The 11,886-nt window shown below is 40.8% G+C and overlaps 1 long non-coding RNA gene and 1 other non-coding gene across 2 annotated transcripts; one reads left to right on the top strand and one right to left on the bottom strand.

Moving 5' to 3' along the window:
- Positions 1-1,248: 1,248 nt before the first annotated feature.
- Positions 1,249-6,840, bottom strand: LOC118012072. The gene is made up of 4 exons (XR_004679603.1): positions 6,496-6,840; positions 4,253-4,351; positions 3,884-3,945; positions 1,249-3,251 (listed from the first exon to the last, which is right to left on the bottom strand). It is a non-coding gene; the product is annotated as an uncharacterized LOC118012072 (long non-coding RNA).
- A 2,896-nt stretch (positions 6,841-9,736) lies between these two features.
- Positions 9,737-9,844, top strand: LOC118013683. The gene has a single exon (XR_004680095.1). It is a non-coding gene; the product is annotated as a U6 spliceosomal RNA (small nuclear RNA).
- The last annotated feature ends 2,042 nt before the right edge of the window (positions 9,845-11,886 follow it).

Below are 11,886 nucleotides of genomic sequence, written 5' to 3' on the forward strand. Positions count from 1 at the left end.
TTTGGTAGATGCAGGATTTTTTTTAAATATAACTTTTATGTTCTATAGAAGTTTTAGGTTCACAGCAATTTAAGTAGAATGTACAGCGAATTCCCATATACTCCCTCCTGCTGACACACACAGCTTCCCCCAACACCAACAACCTGCACCAGAGTGTTAAATTTGTTACATTCACTGAACCAACTTTGACACATTAGCACCCAAAGTCCGTAGTTTATATTAGAGGTCACTCTTGGTGTCACAATTTCTATGGGTTTTGACAATGTATAATGACATGTGTTTACCATTATAGTATTGTACAGAAAATGTTCCCTGCTATAAAAATCCCTTGTGCTCCACCTATTCATTCCTCCTTTTCTTCAATCCCCTGGCAACCACTGATCTTTTTACTGTCTCCAGAATTTTGTCTTTTCAAGGATGTCATGGTTGAAATCGTACAGTATGTGGCCTTATCAGATTGGCCAGCGTTTTTTACATATCTACTTAATAGCTCAATTTTATTGTCTTATTCAAATCTTATGTGTTTATCCCTTGTAACTTTTGTCTACTTTGTCAGTTCCTGAATGAGATGTGTTAAAATCTCTATGATTATGGATTTGGTTATTTCTCATTTGAATTCTGTCAACTTCCACTTCATACATTTTGGACCTATTTTTAGATGTACTGAAATTGTTTTCTTTTAATGGATGACTATTTGTTAATCATTAAGTGATGCATCTCTTTGTCTTCATTAATGCTTTTCACCTTAAATTCCACTTTGCATATTCTGTCTTTTTCCATCCCCCCGTTTTTATTTTAACTTCTCTGATTCATGATGTTTTAGGTCTGTTTCATATAGACAACATATAGCTGAATTTTTAATATCTAATCTGAGTGTCTCTGTCCTCAAATAGTTGTTTCTAATCCATTTATATTTATTATGACTATTGATACACTACTTTTGTGTTTTCTGGTTACCATGCTTTTCCTTTGCTTTTTTCTTTCTCTTTCATGTCACATTGTCTAAGGGCTTTGAGTTTTTCAGGTTGACTTTGTTTCTATCTATGACTTGGGGTGGGGACCACATAATTGCTATCCTCAGGCCGGTGATTAGGTTTTTTTCAAAGAAGATACTTTTTCCACTTCTCTGCTTTTCATCTTCCCCAGTTATATCACAACTAACTCTGCTATACCCGGAACTTGCAACCCTGACTTCTATCTTCTTTTGAGCATTAAAATTCCAGATCCTAAGAACTGTATCTGGTTCACTTATCCCTTTGAGACACAAGTCTTCAAATCCTCCCTACCACTTTGGGTGTTTTCTTTGTTTCTGGTACAAAGATCTCCAGGTAGAGATTTCCTTTCTTCCTTTCAAGATCAAGTATGCATTTATACTTTAATATCTGGCATTTTTACATATCTGGAATGTATGAGTTTGTGGTGCATGTGTGTGTGTCTGTGTCTGTGTGTATTGGTGAGATATTGGATTAGTTCCTACAACAGCCTAGGCTTTGATCTTGACTGAAAAACAAGCCTGTGCTCTTAACCACTAGGCTCTACTGCCTCCCAGTGTTGTTTTTCCTCTTGGGCTTCCAATATTATCCTGGATGCTTCTGTACATTGTATAAATAGAGACACAATTTGTGAGATGCACTTTCTCCATATAATATAAATAAACATATCTGTCACATTTGAAGTTATCAAGTATGGAAAATAAGTCAGCAAATTAATTATCCTTTGTTTACCTTTCAAATGAGCCAATTATTTCCTTCATTAGCTAACACTTTGGTTTTTTATTCAGGACCTTAATAAATGAAGACATTTGCCTATTTTAGTTATAAATCACCTTTCACCGGACACCAGGGTGCCAAATCCAGACAGTTCCTTCTTACAAAAATAAGGCCTAAAGTTTGACAAAGAAACTAAAATTTGGTTCTTAAAATTGTAGTGTAAACAGGATTCTGTATAGATATGCTGACTGTTTTTTCCTGCTGTGGACATTCTGCTTTGACTAATATATTTAGAAGATTGAAGATCAACACCTGTTCCTCTAGTGGGTCTCTTTTGTACAGTGACCTTTGCCTCACCCGTATAAATACACACATGGTGATTAAGCTGTCAGATATCATAGGAGACTTTTTCAGGGGTGAGGACAATGAATCACTCCTGGAATTTCTCACTTACGGTCCCCCAGATGTCTGCCATCCACCTTGCCAGCTATTTCTTTGCCCACTCTTTTATTAAGCCAGAGTCTCCAGATGGGCCACTAATATTGTGGTATTTGAGGATTCTCTATCAAGTGTAGGGCTTGGACTAGATGATCTCCCACTAAAAGTCCTCCCAATTCTGGCATTTTATGGACTCATATTTCACTGCCAGTTTCCATGATTGAGGACAGATATCACATGACATTAAGTCTGTGCTTAGGAAAGTGTCAATGCTCATGTTTATTGCTACAACAGGACTTAACACAAAGCTATTTATCAGTAGAGAACTCACAGTGCCCCAGAGGTTTTCCAATTGGTGGAAGAAAAGGGAAGGAAGCTAACATTTACTGAGTTATCACATAGCATGTATTATCTCAGTTAAAACTTATTGCATATCAAGGGGATGTTATTTCTCCCTTTTACAAGAAAATGAGTTTGATAGAATGGAGATGACTTGCTCAATATTGCTTATCTAGTAAGTAGTAGAGGTGAGATTTGAATCCAAGTCCTTCTGGTTTCCAAGTTCTTCCACAGCTTATGCTACCTGTCTATCCATCCATCAATTTATTTCTCATAATATAGTTACTGAGCACCTACTACGTGCTCAGGTAGGCACTGTGGATACAATGGGGAATAATATAGACAAGATCCTTGCTCCCTATCAGGTTTTTTTACAGTATTAAATTATCCTAAATATGGTAGACCACAGGACAATAAGCATGGCTACAGTAAGATTCAAACAGATGACTTGATTGTAAAGATGTGGAGAGCAAAAGTAAGATCTGGTTAACATTGGTCAGGAGAAGAACTAACCCTTTGATCTGGTCATCCTCTTGTTAGGACTCCCAAAATACCCATTACATTTGACCAAAACTAACATCAAAGCGTTATGGGAGGAACTTAACCCTTCTCAGGTGTTCATGGCTCTAAGAAAAACTCTACTGAGGTATAATATACATACCATAAAATTCACCCATTTTAAATATATAACCCTATGGTTTTTAGTATATTTCCAAGGTTGCACTACTGTCACCACAATCCAGTTTCAGAACATTTTCATCACCTCTGAAAGAAACCACATAAACATTATCAGTCACTCTCCATTGTTGTTGTTCCCCACCCCCCTCTGCTCCAGCCCCAGGAAACTACTCATCTATTGTCTGTCTCTGTGTATTTGCCTACGGTGGACATTTTACATGAATGGAATCATGTAATATATGATGCTTTGTGACTGGCTAGTTTTACTTAGCATAATGTTTTCAACATTTATCCACACTGTAGCATATATCAGTACGTCATTCTGTTTTATCACCAAAGAAAATTCCACTGTCTGAGTTACCACATTTTATTTATCCATTCATCAGCTCATAGACATTGGGGTTATTTCCAGCTATTGTGAATAATGTTGTTAACATTCGTGTACCAGTTTTTGTTGGGAGAGTCAATTTCAATTTTCAGTTTTGAGTATATACTTAGGACTGGAATTGCTTGATGTTATGTTAGTTTAATGCTGAAAATATTAATGAACTATCAGACTGCTTTTCCAGGGGCTCCACCATTTTACATTCCCATCCACCATGTATGAGGGTTCGAGTTCCTCCACATTCCCCTCAACATTTTATAAGCCCATTTAAAGTAACCTTTATAGCACTTTAATAATAATAGTAATAACAACAACATTAGTAGCCAACACTTACTTGTGTCAGGTACTCTTCCAAGCACTTTACATAAATGAACTTCCCGACTCTTCATAGGAACTCTATGACATGAGAACTCTTATTTCAGATGAATAAATTGAGGCCCAGAGAAGATAAGTAAATTGCCCAAGTTCACACAATTAAAAAGTATCAGAGCCAAGACTTGAATCTAGGAAGTTTGACCCCAAAATGTGTACTCTTGACAAAGAGACAACAGGCCTCTTTAGTAATAGATAATAGCTCACATTCTAAGTGTTTTATACCCATTTTCTGACTTCATCCCACAAAATGCCAATGAATTAGGTATTATTTCATCACCTTCCATCCCATAGATGAAGTGACTAAGCCACAGAGAGGTTAAGTACTTACTCAAGGTCACATGGCTTGTATTTGTGAAACAAAGATGCAAATCCAGGTCAAGCATGCTTGGTCCTTCTGCTCTTTGGAACAGAGCTGGAGCTCAAGCAACTTCAGTGGTAAAAGTGGAAAGGAAAACAGTACTTATAAGTAGTCTGCACACTTAGGGATAAAAGCTACAGGAGACAGGATCACCTCAACACTACTGAATTCTCAGTGACACCTGCTTGCAAATATTCGCAATTAAAAAGTAATGCAAAATCAGCTGAGAGGTTTAGGAGGAACTCAGTGACATGGGGGGTGGACTTTTTTGGTAGATAAGTAGAACATTATCCAAATAGCAATGGACTTCCCCTGGATTGTCATCAGCTATCACTGGTGCTAAAGCAGAAGGAATGGCTCATTTTCAAAATGCTTTCCAATTATACTACTGTTTTAAAAAATTAACAGTTACAGGGGCACCTGGGTGGCTCAGTCAGTTAAGCATCCGACTTTGGATTTCGGCTCAGGTCATGGTCTCAGGGTCCTGAGACTGAGCCCTGCATCAGGCTCCATGCCGTCTCATGGAGTCTGCTTGGGATTCCCTCTCTCTCCCACTCCCTTTGCCCCTTCCTTTCCAAAAAAAAAAAAAAACATTTAAAAAATTAACAGTTACATTTGATATTTTGTATTTTTCAGGTAAGAAATAAAGGACAGACTCCTTGGATAATGTACTTGCTTTGATGAATGAAACGGTGAGGACAGATTTAGAAAATACTGGGAAATACTTTATAACTACGTCTGTGGGCTAGAACTTCAAATCTTAACATTGATTTTTGCTTTATCAAATTGACAAAGTATACATGGTGGTTAAGATTATAGGCTACCATCTTTCTGGGTTCATTCTGGACCTTGCCACTTGCTAGCTTTAATCTAGTTACTAAATTTTGCTCTACCTCAGCTTCCCCATCTGTAAAATGGGCATCATAATACCTATCACATAGACTTGTACGGAGGATTAAAATGGGTGAGTATGTATAAAATGCTTAGAACAGTTTCTGGAATATAGTAAGATCTAAGTAAGTGTTTGCTGCTGTATAATAATAGTTGTAGTAACAATAAAAACTATTACACGATAATACCGGATGTTGTCAGGGAAGAGATAATATCATAAATCTTAAAATGTACCTACTCTGAAATCCCACTTTTAGATAATTATCTTACATAAACAATTACATATTCAATTACAAGTATGTTCACTACAACTGTTTACATAATGAAAACCTGGAAGCCATAAATAATGTCGACCTGCATGTCTCAACAAGGAATAATCTTTACAGGGCATTGCTGCGTGAAAAAAACTTCAGGCCATAAAATAGTACATTATAATCCCTTGTTTTGTAAAATCTGTGTATATGCATGCTTGAAGAAAGGTCTGGAATATCAATATATGCGCATCAGCTTTCCCTGGGTTGTTGATCATTGTTATGCCCTCCTGGTTATTTATATTCTATTCATTTTTTTCCCAATGAGCAGGTATTATTTGTGTAATTTTAAACCGTCATTTTCAAATGTCGAAGCCTGCCAGTGTCTGATCGGCCTCACCTGCCAACGAGTTTGGACACTAATGGATGCAGCCCCGACTGCATATGAGGCACTTTACATTCTCCACAGCCATCTGGGGACAGAATCTCAATTAGAACATCAAGGTCTGCCTTCTGCGGCCCCTTGCTCTGCGGGTTCCACCTATGAGCTGCTGTGGATTTGCATAAATGAAACGCCCGCTGGAAAGTTGCCATTGTCTTGAAAAATGGAATGTGATCAGCATGGGGGAGGGAAGGAAAGGGAAAATTTGCTTTGTTTCATGGCACCCTCTTCTTGTTAAAGCTCATTCAAGACTGCTTTGACCGCGGCTCAGTTGTGGTTTGGTAATTTCCATGGCTTTTTTTTTTTTTTTTTTTTTTTTTCTTATGACGGGGAAAACAATTTGAGCAGCAGTTTCTTTCGTGAGAGGCACTCCTTAGAAAAAGAGATGTCGTACAGCCGAATCACGTGCCACGGGATGTGCACAGGCTTAGAATCGCAGAATTTTCAAGAGAGAGGTGCCCTAAGGGACTCTCAGTCCAGTATTGCCTGCAACCATTATAAGTCTATGCCGATCTTTCGAGGGTCAGGAAGACCTTCCTCTGCCCTTCAAGGTCCTTCTAGCTGGACTAAGAATCAAATTGATAGGAGACAGATTAACAGGAGAAAATCAAATTTAATGGTGTACTTACAGGGAATCCACACTGACAGGAAAGTCCAAAGACAGTGAGGCAACAGGAAGCTTTCTGTGAGCTAAGGAAAGGGGAGGAGAGTGAAAGGAGATGTTTTGAAAAACAAAGGTTGCCCTATTATGCAGATAAATTCTTAGGTCAAGGGGAGTCTGTTAATAGCTCTCTTCCTAGCATAGGTTTTCCTTTCTAATATGAATCTAAGCAGTTGAGGACCAGGAAGAGAGCTTTTCCTGCATATGCTGGGTTTTGATTGCTTTTAACTCAAACTAGTGTTCATGCCAGAGTAGCCCATCTTGGGGCAACCTGCCTTCAGCTTCTCCTACACAAAAACAAAAAGTTCATGTCCTTTTTGTATTTTGTATCGTTAAACAATCTTTCTTTTTCATATTTCCTCTTTGTAATTTTCTTTAAAAAAAAAAAGATTTTATTTATTTATTTGTCAGAGAGAGCACAAGCAGGGGGAGAGGCCGGCAGAGGGAGAAGCAGGCTCCCCACTGAGCAGGGAGCCCCATGCGGGGCTTGATCCCAGGACCCTGGGATCATGACCTGAGCCAAAGGCAGATGCTTAACTGACTGAGCCACCCACGCGTCCCTCTTTGTAATTTTCTAAAATTTGTAAATAATTTTAAAACTTGAACCCAATATTTATAACGTTAAAAGTGCTTCACCCTGGTGTATGTGCTTGCGGATCGACCGCACTCAATGCCCTCAACATGTAACAGGAATCACTGGTTTAAGCCACACCTCCTTTCCCATAGCCATCTCTCATTTAGTTCATTATTGAGTTACTACCACGTTCCAGGAATGTGCAAACTTCTACGCCTTCCTATGAAAAGAGAAGCTCTACAGATACAATGAATAAGTCTGTGGTTCATTGTGAATTAGACTCATCCCTCCATCCATCCATTCATTGAACAAATATTTATTGAGCATCCATTATGTCCCAGGCAATGCCCTAGGTTCTGCGGGTAATAATAGTGAGCTGGAGCTTACATTCTAGTGGAGAGAGAGGCAATAAATGAATAATATAAAGCCAGGCAATGATAAGGGCCATGAAGAAAACAGAGCAGGGTATGGGATACTTCTTTAGATGGGATGGTCAGGGAAGGCTTCTCTCAGTGTTTCTGGGTGGACTGGGGAGACCCCAAGCCCTGGGGCCTCGAACCAGCCTGTCCTAAAGATGTTGCTGAAGGTTCTTGGTCTCGTCAGGAGAAAGAATTCAAGGACAGACACAACACAGTGGATGAGCAACACGAGGGGGGAAATTTATTAAAATGAAAGTATACTCTTGAGATGTGAGAGCAGGAGAGAGAGAGAGAGATTGAGCTGCATGCCCTGGGGTTGGGTTTCTATCTTTTACTGACAGTTGTTAACGAGGAGGTGGAATATTCATTACTTGGGGCGGGGATTTCTTGGAAGCAGGCTTTCCCATCTTTTCTTCTTTATTTGGTCAAGGATTTCCCATCATGGCACCCGCCATCTTGGTGTGCTCTGACTTCTTGTGGAGTGTTGCCAAAAGAGGCCTCTGACTTTCTTGATCCTGGTCATGACTTCCTCTTTGCTGACCTCCAGGTATTCTGTTAGAACCTAACTAACTGCCTATTTTAATACCAGGATTTGACACATAAACAGGTAACTGAATGGAAGAGAGCTCTAACATGATCAGAGGCAATCCCAGGGCTGAAATGTGTTTTAAATAGCTATCTAGTATCTTTTTCCAGAATTTGTTGTAACTCATGGCAGAAAGGTTCCCCTGACTCCAGAAGGAGAGATGACCAGAACCAGTCCAGTAGCAGGAAGCATTTCACAGCCTGTACCAGAATCTAAGAGTCAAAGCATTACTTAGGCCATAGCAGATGAGGACTCAGAATGCCCATACAAGGATGGCCTGGGTCAGGAACAAAAATCAGCATTGGAACTCAACTCCTTCGGCTCTCAGGCTGTCTGCATCTGTGATGGAAAAGTTATTTGCCCCTGCTAACCTCTTCTACTCTTCCTTCGTACGCTTACCCCACCCACCCAATACAGTGATAGAAGGGTCTGGAGGAGCTCCAGGTTACACAGAGCAACATTTTAAAACCATGGGACTAGAGACTTTAAAAGCCTGCTCCAGGAAGGTATGAGCCCTGGTTGTCAGGGCATTGAGGGAACATCTAATGGAGAGGATGAGAGGAGCAAAGTAGAAGGCCATTTCTGCTCTTGAGAGCCAGGGCACAAGCCAATGGTGACGAGAAAGGGAGAGAAACCAGGGAAAAAACAGAGAGGCCTCAGGGTAGATAGTACCATGATGGAACTAACTCTGAGCAAACAGGAATGTCAAGAGTGGCTGTGTTTGTAACCCCCCATCTTTCCTTTTGGTACCCCCTCTGTTTCCAGCACCCCTGATTTAGCTTCCACCCAGATGCTGAGTTTGTTCTCAATCAACGATCTACTAATCTCACCAGAAAGATTAATTTATAACATGTCTAAGCACCGGGTTGTCAACTGAGTTTCCTAGAGTCCCAGAGTTCTGAGATGGTGCTTTGGGGCTGCTGTGGAAGATGAGTAGGGAGGGCTGAGCAGGTGGACTCTGGGTTCCCCAGTTTTGCTAAACAGATAAATTATACTTCTATCTGTATACATACTGGCTGCTATGAAAAGGTCCAGCTTCTTTATTTTTTTTAAGACTTATTTATTTATTTTAGAGAGAGACAGAGAGAGAGCATGAGAGTGAGGGCAGGGAGGAGCAGAGGGAGAAGGAGAGAGAAACTTTAACAGACTCCTCGCTGAGCTACCAGCCTGACATGGGGCTCAATCTCACGACCCTGAGATCATGACCTGAGCCAAAATCAAGAGTCAGACGCCTAACCAACTGAGCGACCCAGGGGCCCCAGTCCACCTTCTTAAAAAAAAGAAAAACTAAAACTGTCCCCTTAAGGTGCCACTCCTTCTGGGAGGGAATGGAGTCTAAGAGTTACAAGTTAGGATCCAGGATGAGGCAGCCTGCATACAATTCCAATTTCATCACTGCAATGGCCTCGGGCAAATGACTGAGAATTCTCTGAATTTGAGATTTCAGTAATTTTCAAATTACGAGAAATTCCTAGTTCCCTCCTAAGGTTGTCATGAGGATCAGATGCAGTGATAATATAGGAAGGGCTTTGTACGATCCTGCCATATAAAAAGGACAAGGTAAATGTTAGCTATTACTAGTTACATTTATTAAGGTCTTCTAGAACCTTGCTACTCAAAGCGTGGTCCAGTGCTCATTTTAGTAGCACGTATACTAAAAATTGGAATGATACAGAGAAGATTAGCATGGCCCCTGTGTAAAGATGACATGCAAATTTGTGAAGTATTCCATATTAAAAAAAAACAAAACACAAAGAACAAAGTGCGTGTGGTCCATAGACCAACACCACCAGCATCCTCTGGGAGCATGTGAGAAATGCAGAATCTCAGGCCCAACTAGAGACTGACGGCATCAGACTCTGTACCTTAACGACATCCACAGGTGATTCATATGCACATGACAGTTTGAAAAACACTGGTTTAGAAGACATGCCAGACCAAAAGAACAGATCTTTAATAGTGGTATTCTAGAAGCTATTTGCGGGGCATTGGATGTGTGGAAAACTTGCTCATTTGTCAAGGCACAGCTCAAGCATTCCCCCAGTGCAGCCTTGCCTGACCCACCTATCCCACCACCCACACCCTCCTGGAACTGAACACTTCTCCCTTTGTCCTCTTCTTGACTCTGAACTGACTTCTATCTCATAGTGCCAAAACACATACAGCAGAGTTGGAATGCATACCCAGCAACTCAGATGTGCAAAAATGTTCTCTAGAACTGAGCTAAACTACCCCCAGGAGCTTCCCATCCTGCTGGTTGGGGGTGGGGGGGCGGGAGGAAGTGCAGACACACAATTCATTGTGTCAGTTGAAAGAATCTGCCTCTGGATAAATGCTGAGTCTCGCATATTTTAACTTCATTTTTCCTCCTCTTACAAAACACACCGTGTCTGGGAGCAGTGGGGTTGAGGAGAATAGAGCTTTGGATCCACGCTCATTCTTCTGGGTGCTCACTCTTTTCTGCTATGGAGTGGCTCGTCTGGAACAGTTCCTAAACCCCCGTGCTCATATGTCTACTCAAGTGCAGTGGGTCCCTTCTGGTCTCTTAGGGACTTCATTGGTTGTACCTGTTGTTAAATCCATAGTACTAGCTATTTGTTTCCAGTTGCAAAGCCTCCTGATTTTGTAACCTCTTCCTTCCCAACACAGGCCTCTGGTGGTCCATTAGGCCTCTCTGCTCCTTCAAATCTTGGATGTTCTACACGCCCCATGCAGGCTATGAAGAAACAGAAGTGGTACATCAGGCCCGTGAATTTAGAGACCTCCTTCCCCTGAGGCTGTCCTCCCATCCGGAGGCCAGATTGCTCCAGCACCAAGGCAAATGCAGGTCTTCTCCAAAGGGGATCCACATCTTTCCAGTTTGTTCCAGCTGAGGAACACCCCTCACTGCTTTGGTGGTTTCTAGCAGGCCCCTCTGGTGTCTGTCCCCTTGCTCCTCTCCTTCTCTACTTTCTTTTACAGCTCCATATCTCTTCACTTCCCAGGCGGGTGGAAACGTCCTTTGCATCCCAGACTGCGTTCTCTTTACTCACCATGGCTTATAGTAAAACCCCAGCCTTTGCTTCGAATATGTAAAGGGAGCTGCTGGTCTTTGAAAGTTCTTTTCTTCCTTGATGAAACCTCAGGCTCCAGATTATTATCTATCGGAGGTTCTTCACCATTTTGTGACATGGGGACCTCCATTAGCTGTCTGATGGCCTCTTACGGATCCCTTCTCAGAATAATATGCTTAAATAGATAAAATAAACTACAAAGGATTCCAAAGAAAGCCAATGATACTGGAACATAGTTATCAAAATATTTTTTAAAAACCATGACAGAATAGTACCTGTGCCTCTTTGTTAAAGGCTTAAATAATAAGATCTCATGGCTGGTCAAGTAACCACCACAGTTTCAAACTAATGATGAGGGTAAATGATACTTTGAGAGAACTGCGGCTGCTGACGGCCAAGTCACAGGTATGGCTGATATTAGTGTGGTCTGGTGCCTGCATCCATAATGAAAGTCAAAGCTAATTTTTGGCGGGAGATTAGTAAAAATTAAGATGGACTTTGTCCTTTGGGTACTTTATTTAGCTGGGGAATCTCATGTTTAAAAAAAAAAAAAAAAAAAAAACCAAAACTTGTCTATAGACTGAAAATCCAAAGCCTAACCTGACAGTGAGAGCTGAGTAATGACTTCTTGTCTAGCTGGTATCCACTCTCACCCACAGATTCGGTGACCCCCAGGGCATCAAGATTTACAGAGAATGAAAAATATGTCCATGCAGCGCTCTTAAAA

Source organism: Mirounga leonina, unplaced genomic scaffold (genome assembly GCF_011800145.1).
Source record: "Mirounga leonina isolate KUSES-001 unplaced genomic scaffold, KU_Mleo_1.0 Mir_101664, whole genome shotgun sequence".
Classification (NCBI taxonomy): Eukaryota; Metazoa; Chordata; class Mammalia; order Carnivora; family Phocidae; genus Mirounga; species Mirounga leonina.